The following is a 17226-nucleotide window of genomic DNA, read 5'->3' on the forward strand; positions in this document are numbered from 1 at the left end:
GTTTATGATGAATCAGGTGATTTTTAGAGTGGCCTCTCCCCTCTCTGAATGTTTATAAAAATAAAAGTGAAAGCAAATTATGTTTGCTACAGATTCAAATTTTATCAAAGGAGCAAGAAGCCACATTTATTCATGTAGACATTAATGCCCTGTTTTGAAGGAAATCAAATAATACAGTTTATTTATTGGTAAGCACGATTTGCTGTGGTCTTGGAAATCAGCCATAAAATTTTATAAGTTTTAAAAGAGTAATGACCTCCAAGAGGCCAGTGGAGACTTTTGTTTTGAGAAGGAAAAGAAAAATAATAATTGAGTGAAAAAGGATCTCGTATCTTTCAGATGAGATTTTGGGTATTAAAAACAAAGTTATTTTATGTAATATTAATGCTATTTTTCTATGAAGAAGTGAACAAAACAAGTCTGTATATTCTCTTCATTGGGAAGTGTTCATGATTGTAACTATAATGTAATGAGGATACTATCATTATCTGACTTCTGGAATTGGTCTTTTCTACTTTTATATTTGTTGTTCCTCACCTATTTGTGCTGTGAAAAAACTTGAACAAGGAACTACATCTTGTATTTTGTGCTTTTATCATAGTATCATATAATTTAGTGCCCTGTAAGTAGGTAATTCTTTTCAGCCTTGTGATCAGTTGTATAAAGGTTTACATGCATATAATTAATTTTCGATCAGATATATTTGACATCGTTTTCTCTGTGGTGCATCAGATAATCAAGGATTGAACTTCCAAAGCTCCTAAACCTCTTTGAAGGAATAGCTTGCTCTAAGGAACAGGGTGAAAGCCAATAATAGAGATCTGAGAAAGGCAAATTACATTGCAGAGCCTCACGTGCTATCTAACTTGTTCTTCAGGGTGAGCAAGTATAATAACCAGTTCATCCTGGTTTACCTGGGACTTTGCTGGTTTTAGCACTGAAAGACTTTGATCTTAGGAACCCCTCAGTCCATGTGATCAATATATAAAATTTCAGTGGATCAGACCATATCTAATCTATGTCTGTGTCTATAACTGTGAATGAATCTTATGTGTATCCACATACGAAATCACTATGCATACATGTATCTAAATAGATATACATACAGATATAGATATCTATAGAGATATAGATATCTAGACACATGTATACATAGTGATTCAGGTATGGATGGGGAAACTTCCCATCTCCCCATTTATGCTTCAAAGCTTGGCATTATTCACCTTTAAATTGAGCAGTTTTTGCCTGATGCTCATTTTTTTAAGCAAATCATATAGACGTACTATTGATTAGTCTCTAGTTTGTTCTTTCTTTTTATCTATCATCTATCTATCATCTGTTTTATTTTATTAGTAAAAAAATCACAAACTGTAGGACACATTGCTGACAGGCATTTGTGAAAGAAGCAGCATTTCCCCTGTGCTAGATTCATTTTCCTTTTGAAACTAATATTCTTTAAATTCCCTAAACTTGAATTTTTCATATAAATTTTAATGTAAGTTTTAAATGTAAATATTGAAAGAATGAAAGCCATTAAAATACTAACTGAAAAAAAAATGCTCCTGATATCACTTCATCTATGTTATGTATATGAACAACAAAAATGGACATATCTCATATATGGGAGATATTTCTTTCCAGTGATTCTATGATTAAGGCTTTTTAAAGCCTATACAACTTCAGTTTATGATCAATGTCTTATACAGCATTAACCTCCTCAGGCCTCACCATTCTGTGGTTAATACTTCACATTACCATTTATACCCACATTCCACCTCCTTGTAGACCTCACTGAATAACTGTGCATCTTAGTTTTCTAATAAAAGTCTCCCAGTCCTGCATCATGAGTTCCTGGGCCTCTCACGTGTGTTCTGTCTTTTCCATCTTAGGCCATCGAGAGCCACCGTAGGATGTGGCTTGCTATTCCTGCCACTGCCCTCCTTGAAAACAATGTTTCTCTCTGCTCATTTCTTTACTTATGGAGATGTATTTTGCTGTAAAATGTTATATCTTATTCATCACTTTATACCAGCACTTGGGATAGTGTCTGGCCCATAATAACTGTTCAGTAATAATGTGCAGATTGCATGAATGAATGAATGAATTTATTTATTCACACATAGTTATTGAATGTTTAATATGAATCACAGTGCTAGCAACTGAGGGCACAATGATGAATGTAAGACATTGGGGTTTCCCACACAGAGGGTGGTTACGGTTCACTGGAATATACAGATGAGTGAACAGACTATTGTAACGCAGTATGAGGTGCCAAGTGCCATAGGAGAGGAGTGCAGCGTGCTGAGAAGCCAAGGAGGGCCACCTGGCCACTACCTTTAGGATCCCCTCAGGCTACATGGCCTATAGCTGGCTGCTTCTTCTGGTTAGGTATGTTTTGTTGGAGATGGGCAGAAGGGAGTTCTTTACTTCTCTGAGCCCAGAAATGTGTCTTCTGAGCACAGTTCTCTCTTTAAAAGGGACTGAGCATCTCTACAAATTCTACATCATTTCTGAGTTTGAGGACTTTAAAAACACATGCATATTTTTAAAGCAGAAAATTGGTTCTTCAATGTATTTCAGTTTCTGAAAATTTCAGAGAGGTGTCTAAATTTGTCTTTTTTCTTTAAAAATGTAACATACTAAGCATAATGTCTAAAAACTATGATGAAAACCTAAGACTAATTTGCTTCTTTTTTTTTCTTTTCTTTCTTTTTTTTTTTTTTTGGTAAAACATGCAAGGAGAAGGAGTATCTTACAGTTCTTTTTAAAGCATACATTTCAATGCTTGCTTTCTTTCTTTTTGCTTGTTTAATCATCACTGGCAGGTGTGCATGATGATGTTAGTGAGGTTTCTTTTATTTCTGGCAGAGCACTAGTATACAATTCTATTTTTATGAAGTAAATTTCAATGGGACCAATGTACTCTTTGAAACTCATTTAATATCACATAGTGTTAGGCCAGGATAGGAAACTCTTTTAAATGAACTTTTTTTGTTTGTTTGTTTCCTATTCTGTATCATTCACATGCTAATATTCTGTCAAGTTTCAGTATGTGTCCTAGAGCTTTAGAAAGTATTTTATCTTCAGATGCTTCATTCATGCTCATCAAAACGAAGTCAAATGAGAAAAATCGGGCTCATTTTCTCGTCATTTTTTTGACTGATAACATATTTTGTAGCATTTTAATGAGTATAGTATAGTTATTTTAAAATGTTTTATTAATTCTCTCTTTGATTGTGTATATGAAACACATCAGTATGTTTTACTTAAATGAAGAGAGATGTATAGCATCTAAACATGAAATAAAATTCCCCCAGGTTTTGGTAGTAAGTTTTCAGAGAAAAATGGAATCGCTATTTTAACTACTATGAAAAACAGTAAGATTAGATTCACTATTTGTGTTATTGATCAGAGTGTTTTTTTTTATTAATAATGGCAATCTAGATTACGTGATTTCATGGATGCTATACATTTTCAATCTTTTTTTTCCTAACGTAAACATTGTAGTTGTTGAACATGTGATCCTCTGTGGATAAAAGGAAATGGTCATGGATGAAATCTATTCCTTTTCTTTTGCAGGGTGTTATACTGATGATTCCTACATTATTTATGTCACGTTACACGTAGAAAAGAGTGGTATTTATATGGAACATGAGGGTCAATAACAAGGCTGCCGATGACCTGAGGTGACCACCTGGGGGCTTGGTTAGCCCTGGGCCTTGCCCAGCTGTACAGGCCTGAGAGGATCAATATCTCACCACATCAGTGTGCCAATCACAACCACACTGCTTGGGCAGCTCTATACTCATGTGCAAAGGGCAGCCTTGGCAAAATTGTGTAATACATTACTATAAATGCAAACCTCAGACTTTGTTCTTTTCTGTCTTTTCCTTTTTTTTCTCTTCCTTTCCTTATTTTCTTCTCTTCCCCCCTCATCTTTTAATAGAACATTCATGAGCACGTTTTGGTGAATATAACTAATAAGCAGTTATTCTGAAAATTTAGATAGTAAAGGATATAAATAACAAAAAGTTATTTATAATTCCAACACCCCAAAATAACTGTGGCTATAACGTGTATGCTTAAATTGTGATCAAATATCCTACGCAGGTTTTTGTTTGTTGCTTTTATTGAAACCTGATGTTCTGGGTACATTTCCCTAAGTAATTAAACATGATTTTTTTAAAAAAGATTTATTTATTTATTTTAGAGAAGGTGTACAGGGGGGAGAGGCAGATGTAGAGAGAAAAAGAATCTCAAGCCAACTCCCCAATGAGTACAGAGCCCGATGTGGGGCTTGATCCCAGGACCCCAAGATCATGACCTGAGCCGAAATCATGAGTTGGATGCCTAACTGACTGAGCCACCAAGACACCCCTAAAATAATTTTTGATTGTTGCAAGATATTACATTAAATGAATGTTCTATAGTTAATTTTATAATTAATTTTTTTAGGTAATTCTCATTTTTCCTGGTGTTATAGTTAACATGTTGATATATATCCTTAAACATAATTAGGATGAATTTTTAGGAGAATTAAGAAGTCGATTTTAGTTGTACTAGCTATTATAACAATTAAACCCCTAGAAGGTTGTGCTTCACTGGATGCGATTTTTGCTCACATAATGGTCAACAAGGGTGAGGTATTGTTTTGGAGGTGGTGGTTCAGAAATATCACCACTATTGAGAGTCGCAAGATAATGGTGGCAGGCTCTGTCCTTGTCAGCACATGGCTTCCGTAGCCACCCTGGGAGATGATGTCCAACCAACAAATTTGGGGTGAGAAGCGGAATCAGATATTGCATGGAGGGTTTATATGGGCCAAGTCTGCAGGTGGTCTCAGTTCTACTCATTCTCCATTAATAGGAGAACTTGGTCATAGTTGGATCACATCAAATTACTAGGGAGGCTGGGAAAGAAAGTTTAGCTGTGCTCTCAGCTTCCTTGTCTTCATCTCAAGATCACAATTCTAACCATATTTAAATTTCTTGCCAATTATTTTAAGTAATATTTTACCAAATTACACCCAAACCAACAGTTAGAAATGCTTGTTTTACCTCAATAGTAACAGGCATATTTTAAAAGTATTCTGAACTTAAAGTAAAAACCAAAGACTTCTCACTGTTGCTTTAAATAGCAATTATTTGACTACTACTGAAATTGAACATTTTAAATATGTATATGGTCCATTTTTCTTTCTGAGTTCTGCATTTATAAATTTAACTATTTTTCTACTCAGCTGCCCATTTTTTTCTTCATGACTTTAAAAACTCTTTAATAAAGATAGGAAGAAAGCACTTTTTGGGGTTTTTGCTTTTTTTGTTTTTGTTTGTTTGGTCCACTTTGGATTGTCCTTTAACTTTGTTTCTATTAGATTTTTCATAGAAAGTCTTTAATTTTTATGTGATCAAATCTAACAGTTCTTTTCTTTATGTTTTCTGTCTCTCTTTTTATGTACCCTGCTTTTCTGGTATATTTTATCCTTATATTTATTTATTTATTTATTAGTCCTTTCCTTAGTCCCTTAATTTCATCTTACATCTCTGTCTGTTCTGGCTTTCTCCAGTCTGATCATTCCCCTTTGCCTGTCTCTCAGGGTTGGCCTTGGTCTGTGAGTTCTCTCAGTCTACTCTTGTGTACATCACAGTTGATTGCTTGAGAATTATTCTGCGCAGAGAAGCTCTTAAATTACGTCTCTCATTATTAATACACTTATTAAAATACTTAATATGTGCCAGACACTCTTGAGTGGTTCAAACGCAGTATTTCATTTCATCTTAGCTTCACTTGGGTTAAAGAAGTTAGGTCACTTCCCCAAGGTCACCCAAGTAAGTAGCAGAGAATGGATTTATGTTACTGGAACTTCAAATACTAGAATCAAGCTTTTGGTAGATAATTTGGATGAGGACGTTTCCAATGCCACTTAAATGCTCAGGTTTAATTCTTCATTTGTAATGCCTGCAGCATAACCACTAAGGGTACTCCTAAAGTTTGAGTTCCACTCAGGATCTCTGAAAATCTCTTTTCTTGGTGGTTTGCCAATAAGGTACCCATTTCTTTCTATTCATCCTTGATATGATGTAGCAGAATCAACTTTTATTCAGTTAGAAAGCTATATATGTCCCATAAAATAAAATGTCCTGCTTGTGAAACTTCTTTCCTTTTTAAGGGTACATCAGGAATTATGGGCACTGATTAATGTTTTGGGTTGACTAAACATCCTCTCAGCCCTGATGCTGCCCAGCTCTATCATAGAGTTAACCATCTTCTATCCATGAATTTACTACCTCCAAGTAGATATACACTCTATCCCTCCAAGTCGATAAAATACTTATCAATTCTATTATGTGTGTATTTTTTGGGGGGGGTTATAACAATGTTTAGGTTTGATCTCATGTCATATATACAGTTGTGAGAAGAAAGCAAAGAAAACCTGAACCAAGCAACTGCTCCTTGTTTGGTCACAGCGTCTATTAGTAGATAGCTTTTAAAACAGAAACATCTGTAATAATTGAATTATCATTCTCTGTTTTACAATGGGAGAGTGGCTCTAACAGAACCATGAATGATCATCTAGAATCACTTGTGACTATAAAATAATAACATAGCTTGTGGCAGTTGGTCTATGGAATTTTCTCATTATTTTAGAGCCAGATCCAGTAATTTTCTTGCCTATTGACAAAGCCATTTGTACACAGTCACAAACAAAGAAAAATTGTGTATTTAGAAGACTTCAAAGTAAGAAATCCATTTACTTCCTTTTATGAATACTTTTTATATCAAAGAAATCAGTATCAGGAGGTATTACTTTACATTTAACCTGAATTATAAGAGGCAACAATATATACAACTCTTAGCAGAGTGGTAGGCATTCCTGATACATCTTTAACTCATTTAATCTTTTTTCTTGATATTTTCTCTAAACATAAGAAAATAAAGCCTTGAAAAGATATAAGATTTAATTCCTGTGTACAATGATTCTAAAGTTATACAATATAATCTGTTTCAATTAGGAAGCCAAGTGATATATACAGAAATTTCATATGAGGAGGTGTAAATATATCCCTTTGTTGAATATACTAGTCTCATTAAAGTTCAAAATTTCCTGAGAAGTCATCATTCCTGCTACAAAACAAAACAAAACAAAATCAAGTTAAACTCAATGCACTAGCTGTTAAACCTAGTTGCATTACCTTGAGCCAGAGGAACCTAATGCTTTTATTGTTTTGGTCTACTTAAGTTTAGTAATAAAATTCCTTATACATCATTTTTCTTGTCTAGGAGGCAGCAAAAGTCAAAGTACTAAGTTCAATATTTTTAAATGATTATCATTTTCTAAGAAAAGTTGATCTTGGTCACTGTGTCATATTAAAGTCTTTGTCTACTTCAGTAAGTTTGAGTTCATCTTTTTAAATGCTCTTTAAAACTATAAGCCATAAAAGATTTTATTTTATTTTTAGATTTACTTTTTAGAGCACGCAGGTTAGAGTGGTATGAGTTTAAGGTAGCTGGAATGGGATGGAAATGTTGAGACATATATATTTTTTCATATAAATTACTCCATAAATCTGTAAGAAATGTTTAGGGTGTGTTTGTGAATAATGTATTGTCCTTCAAGTGTGATACATTTGTTTCTGTGCATTTGCATTTTCCAGAGTTCAGATTGAGTCTACTGGATTGTATTTGAAAATATGTCAACTTTGTACAATAGGTTACTGGATATACCCATATGATCTATTCAGACTTAGTTAGTAATATATTCCAGTCTTCCTTTTGGGGGCCAAAGTGCCCATATTTTACTGTAGTAGTTGCCATTCATTGAATCATATGAAAGTCACTGGATCAAACACTAGCTTTTCAGTTTCTGGAGCTTTTATAATACACATACAACACTGAATGTGAATATTTCAAATTTGTAAAGTTTTGATAATATAGGAAATAGATTTTTATAACCTATTCTCAGCTGCATCGTATATTCCAGAAGTCCTGTGACTGTAATTCTGTTTCAATCCTCAAAATCTCAAGAAGGTAGTATGTCTTTATATTCTTATACCCATGAGGTAGCCTGTTTTTACCCTGTTGAAAATTGTTAGGAATGCGATTGTGGCAAATCTCCTTAAGAAAACTGAAGAATATTTGTACAGAATTTCCTTTAAATTCTTATTTAAAAAGTTTGCCTGAGCAGAGAAAGACAAGTATCATATGGTTTCACTCATATGTGGAATATAAGGAAAAGCACCGAGGACCACAGGGGAAGGGAGGGAAAACTGAATGGGAAGAAATCAGAGAGGGAGACAAACCACAAGAGACTCTGGACTTTGGGAAACAAACTGAGGGTTACAGAAGGGAGAGGGGTAGGGGAATTGGGTAACGGGGTGATGGGTATTAAGAAGGGCATGTGTGAACACTGGGTGTTATACACAACTAATGAATTGTTGAGCACTACATCAAAAACTAATGATGTACTATATGTTGGCTAATTGAGCATAATAAAAAAAAAGTTTTGCCTGCAAAATTACATTTATACTAAACTGTATTTTGGAATGGGATGGGATGAAATCCTTAAATTGAAATTATTATTAACCTGTGTGCAAATTTTCTGAACCAAATACTTTCATGAATTTACAAAAATCCAATTCTATGGAGCTTTCTCATGTTCACTAAAAAGTTTACTTGAGAAATAAATACAGGGGCGCCTGGGTGGCTCAGTTGTTAAGCGTCTGCCTTCGGCTCAGGGCGTGATCCTGGCGTTCTGGGATTGAGCCCCACATCAAGCTCCTCCGCTATGAGCCTGCTTCTTTCTCTCCCACTCCCCCCTGCTTGTGCGCCCTCTCTCGCTGGCTGTCTCTGTCCAATAAATAAATAAAATCTTAAAAAAAAAAATAAATACAAAATATGGTACGCACTAAGCAAATTAGATTTGAAATTTTAATAATGGATTATTTAATTTTCCACAATAGTCACTCTGTATATGCTAAATAAGAGTAAAAAACAAGTGATGGCAATGGAGGTCTTTTAATTTAATGGTTAAAGCAGTGGCAGCTGTAGAAAGGGATGCATGCCTAGAAAGTTACATATGGCTGGTTCTGTGGGAAACCAACTTCTTCACTTTGTAACAAATTAATAAACAAGGTTTCTCCACAGATGAATGTGAGACACCAAATGGCTCTCTCTTCCATAATATATAGGTTTGAATGTAGGGAATACACGAAATAACCTGTCATACTCAAGAAATTTTTGGTAAATTATAATCCAATTATATGAGAAAACACAATCAGGAGGCCAATGGGTGGGGTTTGACTGGTTTTGTTTTTTTGTTTGCTATTTAACTCAGTTCAGGTCTTAATTACTTTGAGTCATAGCTTGTGCTCTGGACCGAAATGTGCCTTGGGTTTTTAACAGGTGTATACCCTTTCTGCAATTTGCATAAACTTTACTAAATTTTAGACTCCTCATCTCATAATATGGGAATCATATAATAATACCTACCTTGGAGGATTGTGATGTTTGGGGCAGCATTTATTCTTTCTTTTACTATTTACTCTCCTTTGGGGAATATCAATTCTCATGTGTGTTAATTCCATCTTCAGGATAGTGATGATGTCTCCAACATATACCTTCCCTTTGTGCTTTGGACTTGCATACCTAATTTGTTAATTTATTTATCTACACTTGAATTTCTCACAGAAATCTAAAATTTACCATACCTTAAATTAAAATTTGTTTTCCATCCAGAGAAATTATCTTGGAATCCTCCCTCCCTGTCACACCCCAAACATTGAAACCGTTAATAAGCCTGATTCTATTTTCAAGATATAATTTTAATCTATTTCAGTCTCCAGTGCCACATCCTTAGGCAAACCACAATTATCTCCTGCCTCCTGGCTACTAGCATCTACAATCCAATTTGTCTTTTTCCATTCTTGTATACCTCTTATACCAGTCTCCACATTGTTGCAGCTGTGATATCCTTAGGACCTAAATTGGATCATATCATTCTTCTGCTTTACATACTACAGGGGCTTCCCACTGAATTGAAAATGAAATGCATATTTCTTGCCATGCCTCACGAGGCTCTTCATGATGGCTTGGTGTATTTCTTGGCAAATCTGTGCTGTGCTACGTCCCTCCCAGCTTGCCACACAGAAACCAAACTATTTTCCCTTTAGTTCTGTGACCACTCAAAACCTTTCCTGGCCTCAGCCATTCCACATAAGGTGTGCTCTTTGCATGCCATACTTTACCCCATCCCCTGTCTTACACCCCACCCCAACGAACCCTTTTGTGCTATTCTCACTTCAGGCCTCAGTTAAAAGATACCTTCTTCAGAGGGCTTCCCTGTCTGCCCTAACTAAAGAAGATTCTTATTTGTGATTCTCTTTAGCTCTGGTTTATTTCTATGTTAACATTAAAATTATCTTATTATTTATCAGTTTGCTTTCTTTTTTGTTTGTTTTCCCCATAAGAAGTTAAGCCAAGTAAGGACAGGAATAGGATCTTGTCTAGATACTATCTAGTCTAGAATATCACTCTCTACATGGTAACTAGCACACAGTTGACACTGAAAAAAAATAAACATTGAATGAATATATTTAATGCGTGGGAAGCCCATATTCAGTGTCCTCTTTAAATCAGGTGCTCAATATATGTTAGCCATGACATCTTGTGCTCAAATCTCAAATCTTGGTTGAGGGTATGGGATAAGAAATTGTAAAGAGTCCTGTTAAAACAATAGTAACATAGTAATTGATTGTAATGCTCTTTTGTTGTTTGTTTGTTTATTTTCTATAGTTCTTTGGTGAAGTTAATTTTTTCCCATATATTTCCCTGCCAAGAACATTTGAATGGTAATTATAAAACTGTGGTGTTGTGATAGGAGGGTTGGTGGTCTTCATATACATAGAAAGACCTGTGGTTCAGTTGTAATCATTAAAGTGCTTTGAATGTGTCTACTCAAAAACAAATTAAATAAAAGAATCATGGGAGAAATATATTTTAGACCCACTTTTTTTTAATTCCAAATTAATGACTTTTTATTATATCAAAGAAGGATGTCTAAATAGTCTCTGAACAGAGAGAGGGCTTATGTGTCCTCATGGCAGGGTGAGAGGTGGCCTGCTGTCTTCTGCCTCCTAGACCAGGTCCACTTGGCAGATGTTTTTCATGTTGGCGTTTGCAACTTGGTTCTGAGGATGTTGTGACTTCTGGTCACTTGCAGTTTGGGCAAAGCTCCATTTTACCTCACTGTGGACCCCTCTGAACTTTTACTACCATTCAGTCCAAGCTTGGGTAGGGGTATAGGTTTCTTTTACGCAGCTCTTGCTATAAAGCATTCAAGTGTTCTAAGATAGATTCCATATATGCCTCCTTAGGCTGACTTCTGGATTTTATATATTCAAATAAGACTCAAACGGTTGCCCCTTTGGCTTAGAGCAGGTTGAAATGGAGGTCTCTTTACACATTTTTAGATAGAAAGTTGGAATGGGTGGCAATACTGAATATCTCCCAAACCACTGAAGGCTTTTCCCTTTCACTGAAATGAAACCTCAGGAAAGGGTATCTGGATGCAGATATTTACTCATTTGTTTTCCCCTCTCTTCTCTTTCTAATAATTTCCTTGTACCAGAAGGAGGCGTACTTTTATTTTAGTTACCCTATTTTGTAGAGTAATACACATGGTCTCATTCTCCAAACAATAAAGTGTATTTCCTCTACTTTGTCAGAGTACTGGATGATTTGAGTCTTCCAGGCTTAGTCTTTACTATGCTGCTACGGGAGAGGAAATAAGAACATATGATGAATCCTCTTTCAAAACAACAATCTAACAACCTAGTTGTGAGGAATTTTCTTTCTGCAAAATCATATTTTGTTTCACAGGCAAAATATTACCAAGGCTTCCCCTCTCTGCCACACACACACACACACACACACACACACACACACACACACACACACATACCCCTTTACATTCTTTCTTTAAAAAGTTCTAATCTTATCCCAAAGGCAAATGGATGCCTTTGGCTGATTAGGTAAAGATCTACTCAGAAAGGTAATCATAAAGACTAAAGAGATAATTACATTCATAATTATCTAAATATATCCTCCTTTATACTAGGCATTCACACTGAACACAGAATTAGGAGGATCAGGGGAAACAGTTTGGTACAGATGTTAAGTTACTTATAAGACCAAGAGAAAACAATATGAAAAAAATAGAAATCTCAAATGATGTTTCAGTGTGCCTATGAATACAGTTTACCATATATGAATTATGCTGGGTTAGCAGGTAACTTTAGTTTCTGAAGCTCAAGGGGCTTACTAATAATCTGCATGAGTGCACAGTATAGCCTGTTTTGGTTGGCAACATTTAAATTCGAAAGTTGCTATCTGCTCAGTTTTCTCAACCTCAAATTCTCCTCTGCATATCCTACACACATTCGATCTCTTGTCCCTGATTTTGCCTGATTTAGTGAGGAGCAAGGTCTATGTAAAGAAGGTGCTCAGTCAGCACTTAGAAAGGGAAGCAAAATTTGTAGCATTGGCTCTACTGTAGATAAGCTATAAGAAAAGATTGCGGTTATTAAAATAAGATAGTGACTGTTAGATGCCTTTGCTAAAAGGCTTATTATAATAGGATATGGATCTTGTTAATTAACTCAGTAAAATGTACTAAATCTAGAAGGTCCTCTCTGGAAAATATAGAAGAGACAATTTATATGCTCTAAAGAGTGTTCTAAAATTGGCACCTTCTCATTCAAAAATGAGTAGTGCCCTCTTAACTATAAGAAACAAACTGAGGGTTGTTGGGGGTGGGGGGGAATGGGGTAACTGGATGATGGGCATTAAGAAGGGCACTTGATGTAGTGAGCTCTGGATGTTATATGCGACTGATGAATCACTGAATTCTACCCCTGAAACTAATAATACATTATTTGTTAACTAAACTGAATTTAATGAAAAAATTTAAAAAATGAGTAGTGCCTGCTCATGCCATGTACTCTGTTGGTGGGCAGGATAAATTTGGCATTTGACTGAGGCACCAGGATGCAATAATAGAATTCCAAATTGAAGACCAAAGTGCAAAAGAGAATTTTCAAAGGTAATACCAAGATGCAATTTCTTAACACTTGAAATTTCTGATCTATTTTGAGGTCATAAAATTATCAAGAAGGGATAGTGAATTAAAGAGCTTCTGAAGATTGGGGTAATATTTTGGAGTGGGGTGGGGCTGATGGTGATTAATTTCTAAATCTATTCCCTCAAGGAGGGCTTGATATGTGTCTCCAGTATTGTGGGGGAAGAAGGGACAAGTGTCAGACACATGGCTAAGCAATGTAAAGGCAGTCTAAGGTAGAGAGTAAGAGAAAAGGAAAGAGTTGGTGCTGCTCTTGGAGTAAGACCACCCTCTTCGAGTGATGATCCTATGCTAGAAACACCAACCCAATATCAACATAAAAGGCATTCTTCCCAAAAAACTTTCTACCAGAAGGGGAGGGGATTCCAACAAAGAGGCACTCTTTGCAGAGACCACCAAAAAAACAGAAGTTGAAAAAGAGGGGAGCCAGAGAGGGAGCAGTGAGATGAGGAAAGGCAGTTGGAGGGGCCCTAACAGGAGAGGGTCCATGAACCCATGGAATCACCCATGAGAAAAAAATCAACTTCAAACAACATAACATTATGCCCGGAGAATAGAAAGCTAGTCAAGTTAAACTTTCTGAAAAGAATATTTTCTTTTCTCTCCCTGCACTTAAATTGTAGAGTATACAGAGGATGTAAACAGCAAGCTGGATGAAGAACTGTGGGGAAAGAGAAAAAAAAGCTGTTCATACCTTCTTCCCAGAAGGATGCTATCTGCCTACATCCAGATCTAGCTGCCAGAAGAGAGAAGATTTAACTGTGAGTTATATTCCAAGATTTTATTTTTAGACTGGACAGGATATTTTAATTAATAAACTGAAATAATTCTCACTTAAGTGATTCTAAGAGTAAGCAAAAGAGTCATAAGTCCTACCAGGGTTCTCATTCAGAGAAAGAGAAATTTTTCCCTGTGGGTGTTTAAAGCCAGGCTAGGGGAAAAAAAAAAAGTAAAAAGTTGTGATGTAAAAATATTCCATCATTCATGATTATATTAGATCGTAGAGAAACAATGTGATGCAGTCCCTGTCCTCAAGGAGTTAAGTCCATGATACCACATATTTGAAAAAAGACTGATACTTACATAGGATACCATGGGAATACCTGGGAGGGACACTTACCAAGATAAAGGGGGATAAGAGAAAATCTCCCGGAAAGATGCGACACAAATTGAGTCTTGAGATGAGTTGGTGTGAGCTGGGAGAGCTGAGGCGTGCTCTGAGTAGCAGGGGCAGGACATGCATCATCATGACCTCTTTTTCTAGAAAGAGCTTGTGCCTATGTGTCCCTCCTCTTTTTGTTCTATCTAGTGAACCGAGTTGGGCCAGCGAACCTGAAAGAAACTGCAAAGTTTGTTTGTGCCTTTGAGTCTTCAAAGGGTACAACTCTCTGCTCTTTGCGCCATTTCCTCTGCCCTCTGCTCTCACCTCTGAATTTGTGGAATGAACAATTTCTTAAGGCAGAGGACTCCCTAGCCCAAACTAAAGAGTACACAGGCTCTTAAAGAATTTCAGGTTCAAGAAGATTCTACCCACAGCTATATCCCTCTCTCCACACCAGTGTAGGTGTTGATTTGGGGACTGGGGTGGGGGCAGTGGTGTGGAGGAGATGTTGAACATTTCTGACCCAAGTGAGCTATTGTTCTCTCTTCTCTTAATCTTTTCTTATTTTGATTGGATTCATTGTTTCTGCTTATTTGGAAGTCTAAATTGGCTGTTAACTTATTTCTAGGCATGTTCTTTTATTGCATATATTGTATATGTACGAAAGTGCCAAAAGAGGGAAATAATGTGGGCCATAGGAAGGCAGATACTAACTTATAATTCCTATATATCAGAGATTCTGAGATGTTGCAATAGAATATATTAAATTGAACAAAAACAACCAATAAAGAATCACAAATGTCATGTGAACTCACAGTGAATGAAGCTGGGAAGAGTTTAAACAAACAACAAGTGACTGTTGTATCTCACGGGTCATATTCACATCCTTACCTCCTGCAAGAGTCAAATGCTTGGGTTAGCAACAAAAAGACAACAGCATTCTGATTTTCAATTCTTAATCTTTGAACTTGAGGAGCCACATGGAATCACAGAAGAGGGCTCAGTTTAGGGCCAAAACTCTGCTGCTTGGTCGTGGGTCGACTACTCTCCGCTAGATGACTTAAGGAAAATCTTTCAGACTCTCTGGGTCTTTGTTTTGTCATCCAGAGGACTATCTTTTTAATTTCAAAACATTGTTTTTAGAATCATAAAAGTTAATTCATTTTATACTGTTAAATGCCACACAAATGTTAGGTGTTATTATTTTGAGAGTAAACATGGTTTTAAATCCTGGACTACCATGTGAGCTCTGGAGAGTTGGGATTCTTTCATTTCTTACAAGCCATGCATCCTTGGGCAGGTTATTTAATCTCACTGTGCCTCCAATTCTGCATGTGTAAATTGAAAACAGCACTTATTTTATAAACTTTAGAAAGATGATACATGTTAAGTATCTAGATGAATGCCTGACACTTATAAGTATTCAAAATTTAACGTGAATTGTTTATTAATATCAAAGTAATGATAATAATTGCCCTTATTATTACCTATCCATCTAGCCTTGTTCCAATTATCAAGGGCTGGAGCTGGCCAGAGGCCCCTGGTAGTTAGGTCTAGTTTCTCCTTCCAGCTTAATGGGCAGGAAGACCTATCTGGCTGGATAAAACAGACTGTGGGGTTGGGGGTGGCTCCTTATTTTTCTACTTCTGGCCTCTGTGAACATAGGCGTAATGGGAGGGTTCTCATGCTTGATTCACTCTGATTTTTGATGAAGAATCTAGCAGTATTTCCTGTTGGGCACAGAGACTTAAGATCATTCAAAAATCAAATTGAGATGAAAGTTTGATTCCTTCACTCTAAGGATGTGGTTAGAATTTTTTTCTTCAGGGAATACTGTAGCAGTTATTACTTCTTTCCAAGCAGAAAACAGACCTGAGCTGTAAAGTTCCTCTCACTCTGGGCTCCAGCCACTCTCGCAGTGGGGACACATGAGTTCGTTGCATGGCCACACTTGAGCTGCAGCTCCTGCTGGGATGCTTCTAACAACACCAGAATCAAAACCACATTGGGAAGGGCCAATAATCAAACGTTTTAGTTTTTTCATCATTTGGGTAGTATTTTGGATTCTTTTGATCTAAAAACAAACAAAACTAAATTAACCAACAAAATGTTGGAACTGGTCCAAATCCTGTTTTCTTTGTTGAGATGAGTGGGTAGGTGACTTAACTCTTTATAACGAGAGCTTGCTCCTAAACCCGTCTCCAAAATGAAATAAAAATAGAAAAAACAATGTTTTTTGTCCTTTGTCAATCAGCCGGTTGGTTGACAAATACACAATGATTCCTAAGAATGTGTATATTGTTATAGGCCCACATGTCCTTATCTGAAATCCTTGGGGCCAGATGTGCAGCTGGATTCAGAAATTTTAAGAGTTTAGAAAGACGATAAAGTGCATTTATTACGTATTACAAAACATTGCCAGCAGGGTTATGGCAACACCTTATAATCAAATATGTTTACATTTTTGTGAAACAGGCAAATAGTCAAGCTGAGTGAGATGCAATAAAGACTTTAGAGTTTCCCATCCGTTCAGGGTGGGTTTTGCTGCCAAATTGGGTTAGGTTATGTCAACTTTTGTTCACTTAGATTTTATAATTTTAGATACACACTTAGATTTTATAATTTTTATAGATTGGAATTTCACATAACAGATTGTAAACCTTAGAGTTCTAACCAAGATTTAGTGAAGTCAAAAATGCTGATAGAAAGTTTTCACTAGTGTCTAAATTGTACAAACATATTTTGAGCACTCCAACTCATCCAAAGAGGGGCGTTTAGTGACACTGTGGGCTATCGAATTGTTTCAGAATTTTTTGGACTCAGTATCATTTGTGTGCCTTTGTGGATTATGACAACATGATTTTTTTCCCCATCTTAGTAAGGGTGCCGAATAGACTCTTGACTCCTGACCCTCCTTCATCTGCTGTTAGCTGTCCAGCATTCCCGTGGCAGTACATAGCATGTCCAGCCAGCTATTCCCAATTAAGAA

The sequence above is a fragment of the Ursus americanus genome, chromosome 13, assembly GCF_024610735.1.
Source record: "Ursus americanus isolate L20-20 chromosome 13, mUrsAme1.1.p, whole genome shotgun sequence".
In the NCBI taxonomy this organism is placed as follows: Eukaryota; Metazoa; Chordata; class Mammalia; order Carnivora; family Ursidae; genus Ursus; species Ursus americanus.